The sequence below is a fragment of the Panthera pardus genome, unplaced genomic scaffold (assembly GCF_024362965.1).
Source record: "Panthera pardus isolate Hobbes unplaced genomic scaffold, ASM2436296v1 HiC_scaffold_7, whole genome shotgun sequence".
In the NCBI taxonomy this organism is placed as follows: Eukaryota; Metazoa; Chordata; class Mammalia; order Carnivora; family Felidae; genus Panthera; species Panthera pardus.
In genome coordinates, this window is record NW_026527002.1 from 38,840,513 (window position 1) to 38,864,291 (window position 23,779).

Sequence of the window (23,779 nt, forward strand, 5' to 3'; positions counted from 1 at the left end):
ACATTTGTGCAGTGGCCATAACAAAGGAAGGATTGCTAGTTTGTAGTCATTGGAATGCCTAAACTTCACTGCATCTTTCCATTTGGACAAGCTTTAGTGTTACTACCTCAAGTGCTTAATAATTTATATACAGAGCTTATGTAACTGGCAGTTATGATGCACAGCATTAACTTAGAAGTGGTCTCGTAGTTGAAGGGATGATAGAGTTTCCACATTTATTATATTTCCTCTCCCTTGATTTTAAGGGTACATTTAAACTTCTGCCAGTAAGTTCAGGAGCTCTGAAAACCAATTAATGATTTAGTTAAAAAGTCTGCAGCAGAACGTATTAGACTGACTTGTCTCTGAGAGCGAGGAAGACATTTCTATGGGGAAATTTCCACTTTGAGACATATTAATATTTTTATTTGTATTACATTTTTTTTGATGTTTATTTATTTTGGAGGGAGAGAGAGAGCATGAGGGGGGAGGGACAGAGAGAGGGAGACACAGAATCCGAAGCAGGCTCCAGGCTCTGAGCTGTCAGCACAGAGACTGATGCAGGGCTCGAACTCACAAACCGTGAGCTCATGACCTGAACAGAAGTCGGACACTCAACCGACTGAGCCACCCAGGTTCCCGTAGACACATGAATATTTTTAAACATCGATGAAATATAAGCCTTTCAAGAAGATGAAACAAGAGGAAGGCAAATGTAGAATATTTGCTTTATCATGCACTGAAGGGGTACTTAACTGATGATATGAACTTGGCTCTGTTGTATTATTCTAGTCAAGCAATAAATAGAACGTTAAGGTTTATACAGCATTCAGTAAACTGTAACAGAATGTGCTTGAAAGGCTTCTAATTTTTCAAAGACAAGTCGTTTATTTTGTAAAAGCGAATAAAAATGAAACTAGAAAAACATGTCGTTTCTCAAACCGTACCTGTGGTGTAAGAAAGGTTATTGGATTAACTAAAGGCATTTTTGAACTCGTGACTGAAAACCCTAGCTTTCCTTATGCCCAAGTAGAAAATATCTGTATGTTTAAAACATGGATGGCTGGGGAATGTTCCAAGGGGAATGGTAGCAGGGGAAAAATAAGGTCCGAGTCTGGAAAGTGAGTCCATTTGGATGTCACTTCGATAAAGGCATAAATCCCTGAGAACCTCTCCATTCAAGAGGATAAACATATCACAGGTGAAGAACACTCACCTAATGATTTCAAGCTCACAGCAATCTTCTCTACACCATTATCATAAATTGCTGGCTTGGCAAGGGAGACATAACTAAGGAATTCATTGTTTGAAGCAACTCTTTTGACAGAGTTTCTTTCCCGGTTCGTATTTCTATGTGTGCGGCTGCCCCTATTTGTATCTTTGACAACGCAGCTTCATTTTCATTCAGTGTGGTTTTTCTTATCATGGATATTTTACCATTGCACGTCCAGTTATTTTTCCTAAGTTCTGTCTACAAAGGGAAAACAGAATATAGAGGTGCATGGATAAAAAAAAAAAAGTTTGGTTTGGGCACAGTCGCACGGTCTCCCTTCATGTGGGTACAAACACTTTAGCCGGGGCTAATTGTGGGCTAGTCACATCCTCAGAATTAAGTGTCTAATTGTTCCCACAATGGTCTTGGTCCAATTGTGGCTGCAATTAGCTACAGGTGCAATGTTTGCACCTGCAGCTAATAGAGGGCTTAAGCTACCCAAAACAAGTTGCCTGAGCAAAGTTAGGGCCCTTGCCTTCCAGGTCCCCAAACCCTTGAAGCAGCCTGTTTTTATCCCAAAGATACTGTTTCGCAAACATCCTTTATTGTGCTAGAACTTCCCTTGGTCTATCATCCTTTGCATTTTGTGTCACAGTGTATCATTTCTCCCCATGAGAACAGAGTAGATCTGGGCATTTATATATATATTTTTCACGGAAACAAAATCTTTGTTAAATAGTTCCTGAAAAGAACAGATGTTGCCCATTATCTGAGTGGAAAGCCTCGTTTCTGCAAAGAGCAGATCAAGGAGTAAAGAAAAGGGTTTTTTTTTGATGGCAAAGAGCCACGACTGGGGCACCAGCCATCAAAGGTGCCCCTTCATTATCAATATAAACTTATATAAAATTTAGCAAGTGAAAACAAGACAGGGACTCGCATAAACATCTGGTTCACAACAGCAGTATTTTTGCCCATAGACTCATTTTTAATAGCCCAGGTGTATTTGCTAATTTATAGTTAGTACCCGAGGAACGTAGCACCTACTCGCCAGGCACATTTTTCTGAATGAAGCAGACGATATTGAAGCAGTGGCTCGTGGGTCATTTATACCGTTTTAGCCACGGAAATTTTACTTTGTTTTCTTTTTCATCTCTCCCCGTGCCGCCTTCCCCATCCCATTTCCTCTACTTGGAAGAGGGCTGATACGCAATTCTCATTGTTCTTCCTGGGAGTGCTGTACATCTGGGTCGGACTTCCTAATGAAATGGTGGCCTTTCTGATGAGTCCAGCTGGTCAGTGACATGGCGTGGCCCTGTTTTGAGATGAACGCAGCGTGGAGTCAAGGGAGAGAGACGGTCGGCGCTCCCTTGAAGGCTGGGCCGTGGGGAAGAAGGCCTCACGGAACAATTGGCCAAGGCGTGGCCCAATGATTAGCAGGTGCTGCCCTCTCTGACCTTGGCTGTATTTCCTGGCCAGCGAAGAAGCTTGTATCAACACGCTTGGAACGGATGAAGACATGGATGTTTCCCAATTGTTTGACTTCTAACCTTCCTGGGTGACCTGCATGTCACTAGCTGAGAGGCCACAACAGAGCCCGGATGGGGCCTCCCGGCTTCTACGGTGGATTGCCAACTAACGAATAAGGCCATTTGATGCCGGTCTCGAGGTTAGAAGCCAACAGTCAGGATTTTCACAACATCATCTCTTAAAGACGTTACTAAGTGGACACACATCATCCTTACAACTCCTGGAACTCAGAGAGGAAACCGTCTGACTTTGGAGCTGTTGCCAATGATGGCTTCAACGGGATTTTTGTGATATTCGAGTAGAGTGACACCAGAAATTTTTACAGATCCTCAAAATCTCCGAAAGGCATTTAAGTAGTTGTGGCTACATTTAAATCTTCTTGAAGAAGTAAGTATCTTTTAAAGTATGACGTTGAATTGGGATACGGGCACGGACACAGCTGATGCTATAAGTTTCTCTTCAGAAGTAAATTAGTGTCATTTCTTATGGTAAGTGTCGTATATCTCTGTGATGCACCATATTACATATATAACGTTAAACTTTATAACATAAATGGACACTTCCAAGGGATTCAGTGTGCTAGCAGTTTTAACATTATGTATTTCGTGTATAAATTTCAAAATCTGGCCAACTCAATCAAAAAATTCTAGTTAAGTGCCTTAATCCTGCAAACTTTGATGAGTCCTGGGTTTTAATTCTGGCTTCCTACGGTGAGACAAGTAATTTTACCAGATACATTTTTCATCCCTATTGCTAAAAGCATCTCTAAGGGATTTTGCTTCTCTATGTATGAAATGTGAGTCCATGGGCTGATCTTCCTGAAGGAACACCAGGAGTTGGTGAAACCATTTATGTACCTTTGTGGTTCATTTATACACACTTTTCTCAGTTTGAAGAAATGTTGAAAAACTAGAGATGATCATTATTAGTATCTAAACAATGATTTAAAAAGCCTTCTTTCTCCAGTGATAGCTTGGTAGCTCATATCTGGAATTTGCTGCTTAGGCTAAGACTTTCTAAAAAGTTCAAATCAATAGCTGTGACATCTTCAAGGATGCCAGTTTTCTTCTGATAATGTTCTCCTCATGTCATATTTTGGAAGAATACCATTATGATATTTAAAAAGTGAAGGGTATACTTTTCAATTGGCTATTATGTTCCCGTATTTCTAACTGTAGATACAGCAGATGTAGCGGACCCTGTGATGTGCTGCCCAGATTCTCCCTTCAGGAACAAGGCTCTCATCCCCTCAGCTGCCGGGAGCGTTGGCATAGCTCATATGCCAACATAGGAGATCAAGACGTGGCCTAATTAGCCTAGTTTACTCTTAGCTGAGTCACTTCCTAGCAATCGCCCTCTGCCAAAGATGACTGCCTTCCCTAACACTGTCGTCTCTCTCTAGGGGCAGCACACATTCAGTGAGGGGGTGATGCAAGGGTAAAATGGCCTTACCCTTTTGCCTCATTGGAGACAAATCTGAAGGCCTATCCAGCTGCAGAGTTCTTTGGGGGACTGGCTGAGATCTTGGTTCCAACTTTTTTTTTTCTTTAACTTTTTTTGCTACCAAATCCTGCTTTCCTCATTCTTTTATCAGTTCTGAGAGTACTCCCGATAAAAATACTGGCCTCCAATTTTTAATTTGGAGGCTTGAGTTCTCAAGGAACTCAAAACAGCATAGGAATACAAAGTTCAAAAGAGTATACTATGCAGAAGACACTTCCTGAAACTTCCTTTCTCTTTTGCAAACACTGCTCTTTTACAGTGTGTGTGTGTGTGTGTGTGTGTGTGTGTTTTCCTTAAAGCCTGTATACTCAGGATCCACAGATGGGCCATTTTAGTAGAACTTCTGTTAATATATTTCTAAATCTTTTAGTGCTAAAGCAAGCACCTAATACTAATTCTTTTAGGCTATTGCTAGGCCATGAGATTATCGCCCAGAACAGACTTGGAAACAGCATGCGTTGAGAGCTGAGGAGTTAATGGGGAAGACCATCTTAGTGAGCACACACTAAACCATCTGCAAAACTTCACATCTCAGAATGCAAGTGACCGGGTGACTGCACTTTCTAAACACAAAGGGAAATGTTTCAAAAGTCAGGCGCCAAGAATGATTTGTTTTGCACTTAGTAAATCCCTTACAAAGCAGTCAGATATATGGATTGATCTCCTGGAAGGTTTGCCCCTCTGTCATGAGTATGCGGATATATGGCCCTGGGGGATTCTTCCATTTCCTGGGAAGATAAATGGTAGATGGTATTACGAAAGCTTGGCATTTACAAGTTTTTGGGAGATAATTTGGGACTTTCTGAAGGCTAGTTTCAGGGATGTTATAAAGAGGTTACAAGGCAGAAATACGAAATAAAGATTGACAGAAGGCAGAGAGAACAGGAAAGGATTTTTTCCTAGTTTTTGGTCACACTGGTCCTCTCATTCTGTAATTCCATCACTCATTCATTTATTCATTCATCCATTCATTTAATATATGCTAAGCTGGGCTAAAAATATTAGATGTTCAGACTGGCACTCTTTTATAGGAGCATGTGCTGACAGTGCCTAAGTTTCAGAATCTGACCAGCTTAACTTAACAAAATGCAGATGTCTAAGTGCCTCATTCCTACAAATGTCTACCATCTCTCTATGAGTAAGACATTGGAAAGGTACAAATTTTGTGAAAACTGGTGGTGCCCTGGCAAGCTTTCTTGCAGGGAATATTTGACTTACAGTGGGCACTCAGTCAAGCACTATGACACAGCAAGAGAGCTTCAGAAGAGTAGTTTGCTAGACCATTTCTGAGTAGTATGGGTGGTGGAGGGCAGTACAGGGTGGGAGACCTACAGATTCAGGTATTGTTTTGGCAACCTCTCACCTGTGAACAGCTACATTGGTGTGCAAAGAAAGCAAATGTTGCCTTCACCCACAGTCAGGAGACTTTTGTGATCCATTTCTGTTGCCCTTACTTGGACTTTGGTGACCTCAGCAACTTCACTGTCATCCTTCAAGGTTCGTTGTCATGGAGGCTGCGGTGGCAGTAGAAGTTCTGGAAAGCCATCAAATTTACTCATTGATCGCATCCACAGGACCTGCACTTTGTTAAACAATGCGCATAGAATGATGAACAAGTCAGGTAAGTTTCCTGCTCTCCAGTGGAGATGATATGTTACTGTTGAAGAGAATTAGGTGAAGCAAGAACACGGGCCAGTGCATGGCTGTATACACATTTGCTTGTAGAGCTCTTGTCAGATTTTGTATGGGCACATTTTTTGCTACTTAGGACAAGGTTTGATAATGTCAGGGGAATTGCAGTTTGGTCGGGGCAGGGGAGGGATTACATTTTCGAGACAATATAGTAGCTCTGTGATATGTGTGAGGTACATGGCTCATATTGATATTTTGTGTTCTAAGTATAGAGAGAGGGATCTGTATGGACTTGTTGAAGTTTGAAGCTTAATATCAGACCAGAAAGTTGGAGGGCATGGCCCAATAAATTATCTTTTGTTACATAGCAGGTGTCTCAGCACTTTGTATATTGCCAATCTTGGGTGAGAAGTCACTGAAGACTGTAGGACCATGAAATAAAGGCCATGGCTACTCTTGGCAACAGGGACCCCTGGGAGTAGATTTGTTGGTGTATTCTGGGAGAAGATGCACCCCTGTTGGTGTCCCAGGAACTGCCAAGAAACCATGTTTCCACTGGTAGGCAAGTTCAAAGGGTTAACTTTAACTAGGGGAGTCGTCACCACCTGAGGCATTTTTCATCAAATCGACCTGGCTTTGTAGAATTCTGTGAACTCCTTAACAGGCAAGAATCCTTCCTAAGGCTCTTTGGGACATTGCCCTTGAGTTGAAGAGAAAAAGGTTATAAGTGCCTCTACCAATATTCCAAGACCAAGGTAGTATTGCTGATAGAACTATGGTCCTGTACAAAACTACATAAACATTATTGTGACACTTTATGCACCATTTTTTAAAAAAGGATATTTAAATTTGTTCTATTTATGAGTTAATGAATTTGTTCTATTCACTGTTAGCCTATTACTTATACCTACTCTTTAGGAGGCTTGTATAAAGATAGCTGATAGATTCATAAAGTTTTTAAAATACTGTGCATTATTGGTTGTTGAATATAATCTCCAGGGAACCTTGGTTTATAAGCTTATGAGTTACATGAGACAGCGCATGCTACTTAAGTAGTCAATTTGTATTCTTTGATGAGAATGATTTTTGACTTTGACGGCTTGACATATAAATAGGAGGAGGTATTATTATTAATCCTTTCCCCATAAGGATCCTTCTATCTGATTGCGTTCAATAATGTTCCATGAAATTAACTCATCTTAGAGCTATGGAGAGAGCAGAAAGAAGTAGAAAACTAGTGAGATCACAAGTATGCAGCTAATCACGAATCTTCTTTGGTAACCAGTTAGAACTCAAAAAGGATAGCATCATAAGAAAGGAAAGAGCATCTGGTAACTGGAAATCTAATATTAGCCATTTCTCAGGAGAGTTGCTAAATTTAACTGGTGAGCTAAGGAGTGAATTTGAATATATGTATCTAGTATTTCTTGTGGTCAATAGTACTTTTAGGAAGCGAGTGACACCGATGATACTTAACAGTTCTAAGAAAAACCAAATAAGCATCTTGAGTAGAAGTGTAATATATTTACATTGAGATGTAGTTACTCAGATTTTAAATCTTCCTAGAAACCAATCAGAGAATGGTCAATTTAGGCATGCCTTGAAAGGAATATTAAATTGAATTGGGAACTTAGCGTACCTTTTTTGAGAGACACTAGCAGAAAATTCTCTGTTATTATTAGAAGCTGATTTCCCTTAAGGTAACCTCTCGAGTTTTTAATGTGTATGAGTATGATTTGCATCAATTTACTTTCATGAATCTGGATTTTCTGTCAAAGCAGCCATCAAAACAAAATGAATCATCTCTCTTATTTAGCCAGAAGGTAACTTTTGCCACTTATTTTTTTTGGCTCATAACTCTGAGCTAGATAACATTGACCTTGACCACTGTAAGTTCAATGACTATGGTCGGTGCATATAAGGCTTGCTTCACATAAATATTGATGCCATGTAGTAGAACGTGCTTACCTGGTTTACCTAAATGTTTAATATAAATAGGGACTCATATGCCAGTTTTCGTAGAGATAGTATAATACAGTGATTAAGAGCATGGGCTTTGGATCAGATCTATCTATCTATCTATCTATCTATCTATCTATTTTTACTTTGTGGAATTTATTTATTTTTTAAAATTCCAGTCCAATTAACACACAGTGTCATGTTAGTTTCAGATGTACAATATATACAATGGAATGTTTCTCAGCCATAAAATAATAATGAAATCCGACCATTTGGATCACACACATTTAAACCTGAATCACATTTCTACCACTTACCAACTGAATGACTTAGGGGAAATTATTTAACTTCTAAGTCATAGTTAGACCCATATTACAGAGAGCTGTCAGTAGGATTGAATGAAATGTCTACACAGAACTTGGCATAGAAACTGGCACACAAGAAAGTTATCATCTGCTGAATATACTTGGATTGGATCATTCTTATTAAAACTCTAATGTGGTCATATCCACATGGCATTTTATAGGGCTAACAAAGAAATTTTTTGATAAGGGACTAAAATTATATATATATAATATATATATATATATATATATATATATATATATATATATATTATATATATCAGCTAATCTCAGTTAATTTAGGAATAAATATATTTATACAAATGTATTTGGATGATATGTGTATTATTGCAAAATATTTATTATGGTGTATTTCTCTTGTCAGTAAAGCTCTTAAAAATGAGCCCAAAGTTACTTAGTTATTTATTTTTTATGTTAGTATGAATTCATCCTTTGTCTCTAAATCCAGTTCTGTTTTTCCAACTTGCATTTCCTAGTTAGGCTTCTCACTGTGATTTACTCCAGACTGATTATTTCCTGTGCCAGTACTGATCTAACCACTGGGAGGTCTCAGCCTTATTGTTCTGAGTTTAGACTTCAAAAGATAGATAGATCTCTGCTCAGCCACATGGAGCTCATCAACTGACTTCTTTCCCTATTTGTTTTAGCAAAAGTCTTTGTGTGGAGCTGCCAGGGTGGCTCAGTTGGTTAAGTGTCTTACTCTTGATTTCGGCTCAGGTCATGATCTTACCATTTGTGGGATTGAGCCCTGTGTCAGGCTGTGTGTGCTGACAGCATGGAGACTGCTTGGTGTTCTCTCTCTCTCTCTCTCTCTCTCTCTCTCTGCCCCTCCTCATTTCGTACTGCTCTCTCTGTTTCTCCCTCTCTCAAAATAAATAAATAAACTTAAAAAAAAGTCTTAGTGTCCCAAGCAAGAATGAGGCATGCTATGATCGGTTAAGTTTTCTTTCCTTTTATCCATTTATTTGTTGAATTATTACTGTGTGTTAGTTACTGTGTTAGGCTCTGGGAAGGTAATGGCAAATCTGACACGATCCCTCAATTAGAGCTCTCAGGTGGAAAGAGACAAGCGAACACACAATTAGAAGACACTGTAAGTCATTTCCCTCCAGTCTTGGTGTAGGGTTAACATGGTCCTGAAAAGGCTTTCTGAAAGAAATGATCTCAAAGCCAAGACCTGTAGGATGAATTAGCCCGACTCAGAGTACAGTGAGGGGTGGAAAAGAATAGTCCATATACAGAAACTAGCACGTGCAAAGGTCATGGAACAAAGGGAGGCTGCTTTGCTCTGGAATTACAAGTAGAAAAGGCTGGAGTGCAGGGTTCAAGGGTGGGAATGTAAGCAGGCACCGTATGGTCATCCCCTATGCAAAAACAAAAACAACAACAACAACAACAACAACAACACAAAACCCCATCACAACAGACACTTCACCAGTGATTTTAAAACAAGATCTGATTCTTTAGAAGTGAAATGTCTATCTCCTTGCTCTTTGATATCCTAGCCCAACAGCTTAGTTACATGGGTGCTCTCCTTAGAGTCCACGCACCCTCTCCTGTTAGACATTCAGTATCCATGAGACCAATTCCAGAAGCCTCACTATAGCCTAATTGGTAACCCTAGAGTTCAGGACCAGCTACACATTTTTGTGGCCATCACAAGGATCTCTGCAGTGGGCTAGACCCTGTCTGCCCTAGAGCGACTGTCTTTCTGCCCAGACCATGGGAAATAGATACCAAAATCATTTGCAAAGCTAGTATCTGTTGATAATGACACAATTGCATTTCTGCACAGACGCACACATGGGGAAGACAACCAAGCAGCGTGCTGGCTCAGTGCTCTGTGCTTCGGCGGGTGGGCTCCAACTGCCCAGCCAAGATTTTTAGCACATTTTGACCCCTCTTCCTAGTAGGGGACGAATTATAATTATGGAAATAATGGGCATTTTTAAGACTGTTTCTAGCCGTGATTGAACTATATTTAGGGTAGCATGAACTTTTTCTGACGGTGCTTCTCCGAAAGGTGAATCTTAGGGTTGTGATTATAAGAATAAACACTGACCACCAATTTTAGCACCTGGTCCATGAAAAGTCAGGTACTTTTTATACCGAGAATATTTCTAAAGCAAAACAGCAAGTATAAAGGCACTTTTGAAGAACACATCAGCAGTTGGTATAGCCTAGATTTAGCCTAGTATAATGTGATGCAGAGATACAGTGTATATATGGAAGTTTCCTAATTAAATTACACTTTATCTGGAACTCAGGAGGCAAATTGGCCAACTATGAACGCGAAGCGACTAGAAGGCAGAGGCCAAATAGGGATTGGAGAAGTTTTCCATTTGCTCCGCTATGATCTCCTACCTCTCTACCAGTTCGTACTGAAAGAGGAAAACAGTAATGGTTACCTCAGCTGCTTTTTCTGTTTGTTCTATGAAATGTGAAGTCTGGGGCTTCCTGCCTCGTTATTTTCTATGTTTTTTCATCCCCGGCCCAACATAATGACTGTCGGAGAAGTTGTTCCAATGGAATGGGATAATGTGTGCACAAAAGGCTGACAGTGTTAAAATGTTATACGAGTACGTGTCGTATTCGTTTTGCTAGCTTCTGTGTGAGGACACGTTAGGAAGCATTGTGGTGAAGTGATTAAGAGTGTGGGTCTGGGGTCTCAGCTCTCCCACCCTGCCACTGTGCTGTACCGGGCAAGTCATTTGCTTCGTGGGACTTGACTTCCCTCTGTAAAATGGAAAGAATAACAGACCTTAGCCCTGGAGGCTGTAAGTAATTTCGACCGAAGTTCAGCATGTGAGCGGAGGGGTGGTGAGAGACGAAGCACTCTTAACTCCCACGTCCAACCAGCCTCTCCAGACCTGGGTTTCCTTGGCTGACATCGATAGTAACACTTAGGAGTGTTGTGAGAATTAAATGAGACAGTACCCATGTCAATGGTTAGACAAAGTGACATGTGACAACCGTGGTGTCTTTTGAGGGAAGCTGTGGCTTTAGCAGCTTAGGGGGCAGTGCCCCTAGCTTGGTGAGCGGTGTGAAACAGAACCCCTGAGTGGACATCAACCCGTGGTGTCCTTGACGTGTTGCACTGGAGGAGATGGCAGTGGGGAGCCAAGACATCATCGTGAGTCTTCAGTGTTGAATTTGGACCAGCAGCCCTTTATCAAGGTCCATTCACTTCTCCAGTAGGCAACTCTTTTACACTAAGACCAGAGAAGACTAGGTCAAGAGTAAGCAGACACTTGCAGCTTCTGGAGGAATCTTTTTCCTCCGCCGTTTCCTCATACCCTTTTATTGAAATTTAGGGCAGCAGGAAGTGGGGGACTTTCCCATCCACTATTGCCTGTCGGCTAAATCTCTGCAGACTGTAACTGTGGTGAAGGCACTTTGATGACACCTGTGATGTCAGTGGGACCCAAGTAACTCTCTGGGCTCATAGGCAGAGAAGTGGACACCAGGGCCAATCAGTCATTCATTTGACAGGTATTTATTTAGCACCTATTATGTGCTGGGTCTTTTAGCAGGAGCAGGGCATACAGCAGTGAATACAAAGACAAACATCCTTAACCTTCTGAAGCTTACATTTTAGAGGGAAAGATAGACTATGAAGAACAACTACGACAACAAAATAACTGAGTACAGCAGCTGGTATTAAGGGCCATGAAGGAAAACGAAGCAAGGAAGATGATGGAGCATGGGGGGTTCAGTCCTCACAGAACGCTAAGACAAAAGTATTTGCCATGTTTATTTTATGTCTGCTTGACGGTAGAGTCATGATGAAAGAATCAAGAGGCAGCAGTTGGTACTGTTGGTGTCAGGAACCGGATCGTCTTCCAGTCAGGGTGGGAATTCTATATTCAACACTAGAGACAGACGAAGCCAGGGATTCTGCCCTTGAAACATGGTTATTACTTAGCGTTAGAGATAGTTTTCTTCTGGGTTCTGTCTTAGGCTCCAGATTTGCTCCCTCATCTTTACTTGATCTCCTCTGCGTTATGCTGTCATCTTGAATGGTGTTCGAGGCTAGCGCACATGTATATTGTGAGTAACATAAAGCTTCTCCTCCATAATCACGTTACGTAACTAACCGCGAAAGCTTGATTTCTGTTATTTGAGACAATAGGAACTGGGTCATGAGCAATGAGATAAAATTCAAATCGCCATTTAGCACACTATTTCAGCATCTTTTCTTACTCTGCTTTTTTTTTTTTTTATGAGAAATGCCAATAGATACTTTTATTGGTCTGAATTTTGCTTCCTTTACTTTTCTTTCCCTCCTCTCTCCAATAGGGGCTAATAAGTAGTAAAGTAACCAACTCTGAGTTTTCTAAATAAAGAAGGAGGCTAAGAAAGTGGGAATAAGAATGTCTCACTAAGGAACACTCAAACTTTAAATCATAAAGAGTTAACTGCCCCCTCTAACTTATGACTGGCTCCTTCAGTAATGTGGCTCATTGTATATTGTGCTTTTCTTTAACTGTCTGAATTTTATGAAGCTGATGTAATCTTTGGTACTAATTGCCAGTACTTTAAGAAAAGATTGTTGCTATAAGAGAATGTCATCATTTCATTTTTCCTAATAGTACTTCATGCCCCATGTTACATGTTCACATAACACAGAATCAAAACACACACTGGAAACATTACGAAAAGTTTCCCACTAGAGTAGAGTGGTTGTGTAGAAGTGAAAAATACCTACACTCAAAACGGAAATGATTTATGACCATGGGGAACTGAGTTTTGGGCGGGCCACAAAGGATTTGGTAACCCAAATAGTGTCTAGAAAGTCTACACATTTGGGAAATATTAGTGAGATTTTTATCATGCCCTTTTGCTAGTTTGTTGAACAAATGCTCTGTCACCGAAGAAAATAAAAATTTAGAATTTGTTTAAACAGAGTGAGCTCTTCACAAATAACCTTTGGAATTAAAAAAAAAGCATTCACTTTAATGGCAAAATTCTCGTCTTTAATGGTACAGTTTTTGAATTCATTTCAGTTTCTGGGCCATTTAAAAAAATTTTTTTTCTGAAGTAACATTCATTGTGTCATCATCTTTTACAAGTTGAGTACTTGGTTGTAAAAGCTTACAGTCTTGGAGTTTTGTGTGTGTGTGTGTGTGTGTGTGTGTGTTTTAAGAAAGAACAAAATCTATGTAATATCTTGTTGATCTTTACTAATTTCATGTGAAATAAGAAGTTAGATATCTTTTTAATTTCTGTTTTTATAAGGATGAAAAGTTAAAAGTCATCAACTGCAGTCTGGCAACTTATTTCCACTTTATTCTTTTTATCTTACTTTAAAAATTCCCTTAACATATAAAATAATGTTTTAAAATTTTAATGTTTCAAGATTCTCTCTTTTTTAAAGTGTTTTATTTATTTTTGAGAGAGAGAGAGAGACAGACAGACAGACAGAACACGAGTGGGGGAGGGGCAGAGAAAGAGGGAGACACAGAATCCGAAGCAGGTTCCAGGCCCTGAGCTGTCAACACAGAGCCTGATGCGGGGCTCGAACTCACAAACCATGAGATCACAACCTGAGCTGAAGTTGGACGCTTAACCTGCTGAGCCACCCACACGCCCCTCAAGATTCTCTTAATTATGTTTTTCCTGTTAATAAACACTTGACTGTCAGTTCTTGGAGGTCAAGGACTATACTATACTCACATTGTCATCATTACTAGGTTCTTTGTAGGTTTCAATGTACACAAGTTGGATCTTTAGAGGACTTATTCAATCCTACAGAGCAACAGGGTGGCAAAAGTAAATGAGCGTCATTCCAGTCTAAGCCAAAAGGATACTTGCTAGAGCACTGTAGAATATTCCATAATTCATACAGCTACATAGTTTATGAAGGTAACTAATTGATATAATAGTTCTTTAAAGAAAATTAATTAATCTGTTTTTTTTAAGTTTTATGTTCTCTAGAATTGTAGTGTCCAAATTTTTATTTATGCGTCCGTATTAAGAACTTTTAGGCATCCATTCCCAATAATAAATAAATATTGATGCATACTACTTATGTAATTATAACCACTCATTTATACATATTTCTTTACACATGTATATAATTATGTACATTTTGAAACATATAATTTATAAATTAGAAAAAAATACAGTGAGGATGCAAAAGACAGATAGTATCTCAGGGTGAAATGTAAATTTAGGCAGAGTTTCTCATTAGTGTCATGGAGTTGTGACATACATTAAGTAGTCCTGTCAATAAGTTGGAATAGCTGAATCTCTTCTTGTCAAACCTGCTTAGGTGGCCATTGTCTATACCTTGCTATGGAGCAGATGGTAAGATCGATCATGCTAGGGGTAAAGGAGTGTTAACTCTGTCAGTTTCTTAATTTTGCTTGTACTTGGAAAACTAGCAAGTCTTTTGGTTTCTCGTGTTCACCTGGCCCTTTTGGGAAGAAGCCACTTGTCCATTTTTGTGAGGATTTGTTTAATTAATTAAATAATATGATCTATCAACCAGCTTATTGGTACCTACCAGGACTGTAGTATGTTGCAGTATGTTTTAAAAGCAAGCACAGTCTCCCCCAACCTTACTAAGAATATCTAGTACAGCAGATGGGAAACTTGACCTTCTGAATCAAATGACTAAGGAGAGGGATCAGGGACGGTTCCAGTGATAGCCACATATGGAATATGTGGCTGAAATACTATATGGAATATAGTAAAACTTAGTGGATCTCTTATTTATAGATTAAAAACAAATATAAATAGGAGCCCTATTGTGTTTTTCTGGACCCAAGTGATTTATATTGTGCGCTCCTTCCCAAACTTTGGGATCATGTAGCCTATGTAAAAATATTCTATCGTGACATACTCCAACATATATTTATTTTTTTAGAAAAATACACAACATATTGTGACAGAATATACACAGTTATTACAAACCTATGAAAATATGAAAATATTTGAAAATATAATGTTTAAATTAAAGAGGATGAGATAAAATATACTTAAGAAGATGCTGTCATGTTGTCTTTTCCTACCATTGTGGCTTGTTTCGTGCACACCGTTTTGGAAACTACTCTTCTAGGGACCGAAGACCTGTCAGTGGAAATTTATACTTTGTTTTTAAGTAAGAGAGAAGAAATATGGATGACCCAGGAAAAAGAAGTGACCACAGTAAGTGACCTTTTTAAGACATTCCTCTTTTCCTAACTTCCCAGAAGCGATCACACTTAGAAATGGGAGTTAAATCCTCCAATTCTCGTGGTTCTGTCCTTATGTGAGTTCTCAAGCCCCTCCCTGGGCTCTTATCACAACCCAGAACCTCAAGTTTAATGAACAAATGCCCTACCTAAGAGATACAGTTTTATCTTCAAATCTGTCACTTCAGATGAAAAGCAGGCCCCTGAATCTTTGGGCTAAGGAATAGGGTCATTCTGTTAGGGTCGAGTGGTAACATGGAAAGTATGTCCTATTGAGAGATCATGTTCTCTGTTTTCTGAAGCATAAACTGTGGTGGTAACTGAACAGGTAGTACTTTTCGGTGTTTGCAAATTTTATTAAAACTTCAAGTATACATAGTATCTATAGACTCATGTGTCTGTTCAAGAGTGAGCTTATTTTGTTCTTATTTTATATTTAACCCACTAAATGATGTACCTATTCTTTCCCTTTCTGGTATAAATTTAATTTGCTATAGTAATGCCTACATTTGCTAGAAGTGATTATATTAATTAATTCGAAAGCTGAAAATTATTTTCTTTATTCTGTTGCATAAATAAATTATTGAATGCCACTGCTTTTGGATAAGCATGGTCAAATGATAATTGTGTTCATATTTTTGGAATCAATTTTATATTACTCTAATTTGTTACAATGCTTTTGTATGTGCAATAGTCTCTCGTTAAATCAGGCATTCCTTAAGTGGTATTAATTAACATGTGTAAAATCTACCTTGAAAACTCATTTAATTTTACAAATTATACTACTTCATGACAGTATCCCTGGAGCTTCATCAAGTCTCCGATTTCTAAATAATTTTGAAGTAAAAAGGATTTTTAATTAAAAAAAAAAACCAAAGTTCTTTTCACAATCGTATTTGGCAGGAAAACATTGCATCATAGACTTTTAAGTGCCGCCTGGATGATTTCATAAGAGTAGTTTTATCTATCCAGCCTGTAGTGTGCCTATTAAGTGCTCAATCTGGTTAGTAGGGCAAGGTCTCTACTTATAAGTAGGAGACACTTCATCAGGAGTTACTATGATACAAGTAAATGTCATGTTGTCAATAGAACAATGTTAAGGTCCTACTCACATCCAGAGGGGTAGAACCTTGAGATAGAAGTGGAAGAAGATGTCAAAGAGATCTTCACAGAGGAGCAAACATTTCAGCTTGACCTTGAGGTCCGTGGGCTGAAAGACATATCTGGTAGGGGAGATTTCAGTATTATTACTATGGAGATCAACAGACTGGGGAACAGGGAAGTTTGTTCAGTGAGGTTAGCACATGGGATTCAGTGAGGGTAGAGAAAGAATAATAGAAGGTAAGGCCGAGGATACAGTTCAGGGTCATAGTCTGAATTTGAGAGTAGACAATGACAAATTGGACAATGACAATGGACAATGGCAATGACAAACTATCTAGTACAAGGCAGGAAAGACACTTTATGCTGATGAAGAGTGGCTGTTGGGAACCCTCCTATTATGGGCCCTTTTGGATTCAGGAGGAAAACTTATGGCTACAATCTATTATGACAGAGGTGAGGAAAAGGGGTCTGTGGTTTTGCAGATACTAATCTAAGCTTTCCAAGCAAAGGATGGACATAACTAAATCTGTAATTCGAAGAACAAAACAAACAAAACAGTTCTCTGGTATCAGTAGAGAAGATGGATTAGAGAGAAAGAAAGTCAGAGTTTAGTTTGAAGGTCTTTGTAATAATTCAGATATGCAATGATCAGACATGAGTTCGAGCAGTGATAAAGAAAATGGAAAGGAGTGGCATGGCAGAAACACCGGGGCAGAACAAACTTCTTAAGACTGATTGGATTTGGAGGGTGAAAGAAAAAGAAAAGTCTAAGACTCTAAGTCAGTATTTAGTTTGTGGATTTGAGTGACTGTGGAATCAGCCATTTATTGCTGCATACCAAACAACTCTCGCATTCAGTGGCTTAAATAACAAGCATTTCATAACCTCGTGAATCTGTAGGTCTAGTGAAGTTCTCCTGATGCAGTTTGGGCTTATTGATGGGGCTTTCTTCAAGCAGAGGCGGCTAGGGAAGCTCCACTTAGCATTGCAGATTTGGGGGGCTGCTGGGGCAATTCTCCTTGACGTGTCTCTCTCATCGTCCTTGTCCCAACGTGTTAGTGTGATACCGTGATCTCTAGTAAGAGATGTATATTTGGTCTTCATCCCCTATTTGGCACAGAGCTTCTAAAGCCTTGAAATTTCCTAAGTGGTGAGAGCCATAAAGGTGTTTTTTATTTTGTTAATGAGGTAACTTTTGGACCACATCTAAGTATGGGGACTGTTGCCAGGAGGACCAACCATGTGTTTGGAGGGTTGAAACTTTCAGTCCCAGTCCCCTGAACCTTTCAGGAGAGAGAGGGGCTGGAGGTTGAATTAATCACCAATGGCCAATGGTTTAATCAATCATGCCTATGAAATGAATCCTCCATAAATCCCCCAAAGGATGAGATTTGGAGAGTTTCCAGGTGGGTGAACACATGGAGATGCATGGAGAGTAGCACACCTGGAGAGAGCATGGAAGCTCTGCACATACCTTTCCCACATACCTTGCCCTATGTATTGTCCATCTGGCTATTCCTGAGTTTTATATATATATATATATATATATATATATATATACACACACATATATATATATGTGTGTGTGTGTGTATAATATTTTTATTATATAGAATATAAATATATTTTGTATAATAAAATATATATAAATATATATCATATAAATATATATTTATATTTTGTATTTATTTATATATTTATATTTTATATAAATTTTATTTATATTTTTATTTATATTACATATATTTATTTGTATATATTTATAAATATTATAATTAAATATAATAATATAATAAATTTATATATTTATTTATATATAATTATATATTACATATATGTTATAATTATATATTATAATATATAATTATATATAATTATATTATGTATTTATTTATATTTTATATTTTATATGAATATATATTTATATATTTATTAATATATTTATATTTTATATATATTTTGTAATAAACCAGTGATCTACTAAATAAAATGTTTCTCTGGATGCTGTGAGCTCCTCTAGCAAATTAACTGAACCGAAGGAGGGGTTGTTGGAACCTGGATCTACAGCCAGTCAGTCAGAAGCACAGGTGACAAGCTGGACCTGTGGTTGGCATCTGAAGTAGGAGCAGTCTTGAAGGACTGAGCCCTTAATCTGTGGGATCTGATGCCGTTTCTGGGTATATAGTATCAGCATCGAATTGAATTGTAGGATACCCAGCTAGTGTTGGTGAATTGCTTGGTGGTACGGGGAAACTTCCTTGCACACACTGGAATTGGTGATCAGGGTTTTAATTGGGTGTCAGAACTTGAGTTGGGGTATATTTTTCTTATTAAATGGCAGAGCTACGAGAGGGCACAAGGAATAACATGAAGCTTCTTAGATTCTAGGTTCAGAAATGATGTTTCATCATTTCTTGCCACAGGCCACTGACCCAAGGAAGTGGCATGGCTAAGCCCAAAGTCAAGGGACAAGAAAGTTTACTCCACCTACAATGAGGCCATGAGAAGAGTGTTGATGTTAGGATGGGAAAAAATTGAGAACAACAATGCAATCTACCACATTGTGGTGCCATCATGCTTTTAAATGAAAAAATAGTTTTGGAAAAAATCTTTATAAAGAAGAAAATGCTATATTTTGTTGTATTATATTTGTGGTTATGAATGAATGAGCTTAGAGCCAGAAAGATCAGCCAAAGGGCAATTAAGCTTAAATTAGCCTGTTTTTAATGAAGAACTATAACTCTCTAGGTTGTTTGCACTGGAATGCTTCCAGGAAGCCCCCCTGCAAATTATTTTCAGTCACTAAATATCAGAAGAGGAGGTATGGGAATTTAGTCTGCAGTGAGAAAACCATTAAGAGGAAATTCTCAAGTTCTCCAGTTGAAATTTATTTATTTGGTGAAATAACAGTAAAGTCACGGGTAATTTGGTCAAAGTTGCAAATCTGTGCTATCTTAAGGTTATGAAAATCCCAATTGCTTTATTTTTTTAAAAAAAATATTCAGAATACGGAGACTCGGTTCCTTAGTATGTTTAGGGTTTCTAATAAGAGTGGATGATAATTTGAAGAAATAAAAAAAGGACAATGTCAATGAAGTACATATAGTTTATGTTGTATCTCTTCATACTATAAATATACATCCTGACACTTCACTTAAGAATTAGAGATATTGCTGAAATTTAAGAACTTGTGTGGTTGGGCAATTCCCTTTCTACCAGGATTGCTTTTGTGCTTGGTTTAACATGCCCTCTGAAAGTCGGTGATATAAAAAGTAGTGTAATACCATGGGCCAAAGGGTATGGGGCACGTGAAAATGTGTTGCAGGTGAAAATGCCATTAAATTCCTTAGCATTTTATGATATCTATATCCTTATCCATGTCTATTTAATCTGATAATTATAAAATAGAATACTTAACAAAAAAACGTTCAAGACCTATATGAGGAAAACTGTAAAACACAGTGTAGATTTCAAATAATGGACATGGTTAACCATGGTTTTGGACTGAAAGACCCATCATCAGTAAAAATGTCAGTTCTCTCTAAGTTAATTTATAAATTCAATGCAATCTCTATAAAAACACCATCATGTTTTGTTATGGACCCAGACAATTTGATTATAAAATTTATTTGGAAGAGCATAAAAAGCAAGAACATCCAGGAAAACCCTGAAAAATAGGAGCAATGAGGGGGAACCAAGCCTACCAGATTAAATATATTTTAAAGCCTCTATAATTAAAGCAATATACATTGTCTCATGAATATAGACAGATAAATTAATATAACATGTTATAAAATTCAGAAATAGGCTCAACATTGCATATGGAAAATTGGTATACAATAAAGTGCTATCTCAGATTTGTCATGAAAGAATGGAATTTTCATTAAGTGGAGTTGAGATAAGTAGATAGCCAGACAAAAAAACCAGATTGGATCTAATTCTCTTACCATCTTTTATGCTAAAGTCATATGGATTAAGAGGTGTAATTGTAAGTAATTAACTCACGTAAATACAAAAAGGAAACATGAGGATTTCATCTATAATCTGGGAATGGGTTAAACTTCCCTGGTTATGACCCAGAATCCAAAGCCAAAAAAGGAAAATATTGATACACATTATTACATACAATGCAATCAATTGATCACCCAAGAAAGAAGCAAAAACTTTTGCATGGCATACAAAAAAATAAAACATAAAGGATGACAAAGTGAAAAAGAAACTGAACTCACTTCACAGTCAAAAAGTTAATAGTCCTAGTAAAATAAGAGATTCTGAACAAATAAAGATGAAAAACCCCAGAACTTAGTAGAGACGTGGGCCAGAAAAGAAGTACAATTAATTTTTGGACATGTGAAAAGATATTCAACTTTACTCAGAATAAGAGAAATGCCAATTGGGAAAAAAAAATCCAAAAATTGACAGCATACGCTGTTGGGGAGGCTGTAGGGAAAAGGCACTCTTTTTCTGTAGGAAGAAGAATAATCTCATATATTATTCATGGGAATCTGGCAATATCTAGCACACTCCCATGTACATTTATCATCTGACCCGGATATCCCCCTTCTAGAAACATATTCCAAAGGTATGTAGAAAAATACAAGAGACATATGCGGGAAAATATTAATTATTATACTATTTGCGATAGCAACGGAAATATCCTAAATGTGTATCATAACTAGGGCCAGTTGAATAAACCATGCACATCCACACGGTGGAATACTGTGCATCTGTTAAAAGATAAAAAGCATATATATAAACTGTTACGAAGTGATATTCAGGATACGGTAAATGAAAAAAGAAACAAGATAGAGAAAAGTACATACAGCATTCTGCTCTGTGTCTCTGAATATTTGTAAATGTATATGTATTTTCTTCAATTTAAGAGTGTAAAAATAAACCATCAAATCAACCCAATAATTACCTCTAAAGGGAGCAAGGGAACGTGGGAGAAAGGACAGGAATGGAAGAGTGTCTACTCTGAATTTACCCTGTTTGATTGATCTAATTTTCGAACTATATTTTATGTGAATATATGACAAAGTTAAATTAAAATGAAGATAAAAAGGAGTCTTTAAAATTTAAAAGCAAGATTAAGCAAATAAACTGAACTGTGTACTGAGCTGATGGCTTAATGAAGACCTAAGAAATTGCTTCAAATAACTTTAAAATTCAGTAACTTGCCTATATATCTTTATCCTTAGTGGAATATATCCTAAGGATATCCCAATCAAAAAATTAAAAAAAAAAATCTTAAATGGTTGTTAGTAATCTTATGGTTATTGTTATTCTGAAACTATTATGTATGTAACATATAAATCAAGTAAGCACCTTAAGAAAATTTGAATAACAAAATAAAAAAAAACAAACAAACAAAAAACCCTTTCTGTCCATTAAAAAGACCTGGAAACAATTTCCAGTCTAGAGACGTGAATACCTGGAGCGCTCATATCACAGCCTAAAATGGGCTTCAAAATGGGCTTATTGGACAAATTGCTGATTCCAAGCTGAGCACCGGAAGGCGTAAGGTGAAGCTGAGACAGCTTGAGGTACTAGGAAACAAGGATGCTACCAAAGACAATGGGGGTTGTGTCATAAAAACTCGGGACCTTGGAAGAGGCTTGCAGTAGACAAAAAAGGGACAATTTAAGGTATCAATGAGAATAATAACTACAATAAAACAGCCTCCCTCCTGTGACATTTGAAAATAAAATATTGCCACCTCCCAAAAAAAACCCATCAAACTGAATCAGATCACGTCTCTACCAATTTACAGAAAATTCAAAGGGCCAACGAATACACTAAGTGATGCTATAGAGATAGAATCAGTAAATTTTAGCATGAACGCAACTCTACAAGACAAAAGACAAAGATTCTCACATTTTTTTTTTTAAAAAAATGTTTATTTATTTATTTTGGGGGGGAAGGGGCAGAGAGAGAGAGGGGGAGAGAGAATCCTAAGCAGGCTCCACACTGTCAGCACAGCGTCCAATACTGAACTCGATCCCATGAACTCTAAGATCATGACCTGAGTCGAAATCAAGAGTTGGATGCTTAACTGAGCCACTCAGGCACTCCCCAAAGACCAAGATTCTTTAAAAAAAAAAAAAAAAAAAAAGACTGACATATAGACTAAAATGGACTTAGGAGTACATATCAATTAAATGAAAATTATGGACCTTGTTTGAATTCCAGTTAGAATAGGGAAACTGTGAAAATAATTCATAAGAAGCAAAGTTGGAGGAAGTTCAAACACAGACTGCATATTTAATGTCAATAAGGAATTATTGTTGATTTTTAGGTGTAGATAATGGTATTGCAATTGTTTAAGAAAGTTAATAAAATCTGCAATCTGTATGAATGAAATGATATATCTGACATTTGCTTCAAGATAATCCAGTGAGGGGAGAAACGAAAAGTTACAGGTGAAAGGAGAGTTGATTGCTAGAACTGGGGGAGAGGAACATGGGGATTTATTGTGCTTTTCTCTCTACTTTTGTGCATATATATAGTTTATTTATTTATTTTGAGAGAGAGAGAGTGGGGGGGAGAGGCAAAGAGAGAGAGAGAGAATCCCAAGAAGACTCTGCCCTGTCAGTACAGAGCCAGACGTGGGGCTCAATCCCATGAACCGTGAGATCATGACCTGAGCCAAAGTCAAGAGTCTGAAGCTTAACCAACTGAGTCACCCAGGTGCCCCAACTTTTGTATATATTAAAATCATCCATAATAAAATGTCAAAGAAAGAGAGAAAATGCCATTAAAATGCTCCTCTCCCAATTACTGCCAGATTATATAAGTCTGATGACCATATTTTAGGATTTTCCAAATACCTCAGCAGACAACAAACTGACGAGACGGCCTTCAGCTCAAACTGACTTAGGTGCTACAAAATAATAAGATGGTTCAAATATCTGTGAAGCTTCAAATAATACTGCCTGGGTTTTGTAGAAGTATCTTGAATATCTTATGTGAACCCTGCTTAATTTTTTTTTTTTTACATTTATCTATTTTTGAGAGACAGAGTGAGACAGAGCACAAGCAAGTGAGGGGCAGACAGAGAAGGAGACACAGAATCTGAAGCAGGCTCCAGGCTCTAAGCAAGCGTTCAGCACAGAGCCAGACGTGGGGCTCAAACCCGCAAACCGTGAGATCATGACCCGAGCCAAAGTCAGTAACTTAACCAACTGAGCCACCCAGGCGCCCCTAAATGAATCCTGTTTAACATGACAAGTCAGTGTGATAGAATTTATAAGAATTCCCAGTATGTTACTGGGTCTCTGCCATTGAGACAAAGGTGATGAGAGGTGTTCACCCAGAGA

At 38.0% G+C, this 23,779-nt stretch overlaps 1 long non-coding RNA gene across 1 annotated transcript; it reads left to right on the forward strand.

The window, feature by feature from the left end:
* The first annotated feature begins 2,420 nt into the window (after positions 1-2,420).
* On the forward strand, positions 2,421-15,544 carry LOC109269486 (uncharacterized). The gene is made up of 3 exons (XR_002081097.2): positions 2,421-3,207; positions 5,720-5,843; positions 15,242-15,544. It is a non-coding gene; the product is annotated as an uncharacterized LOC109269486 (long non-coding RNA).
* Positions 15,545-23,779: the final 8,235 nt, after the last annotated feature.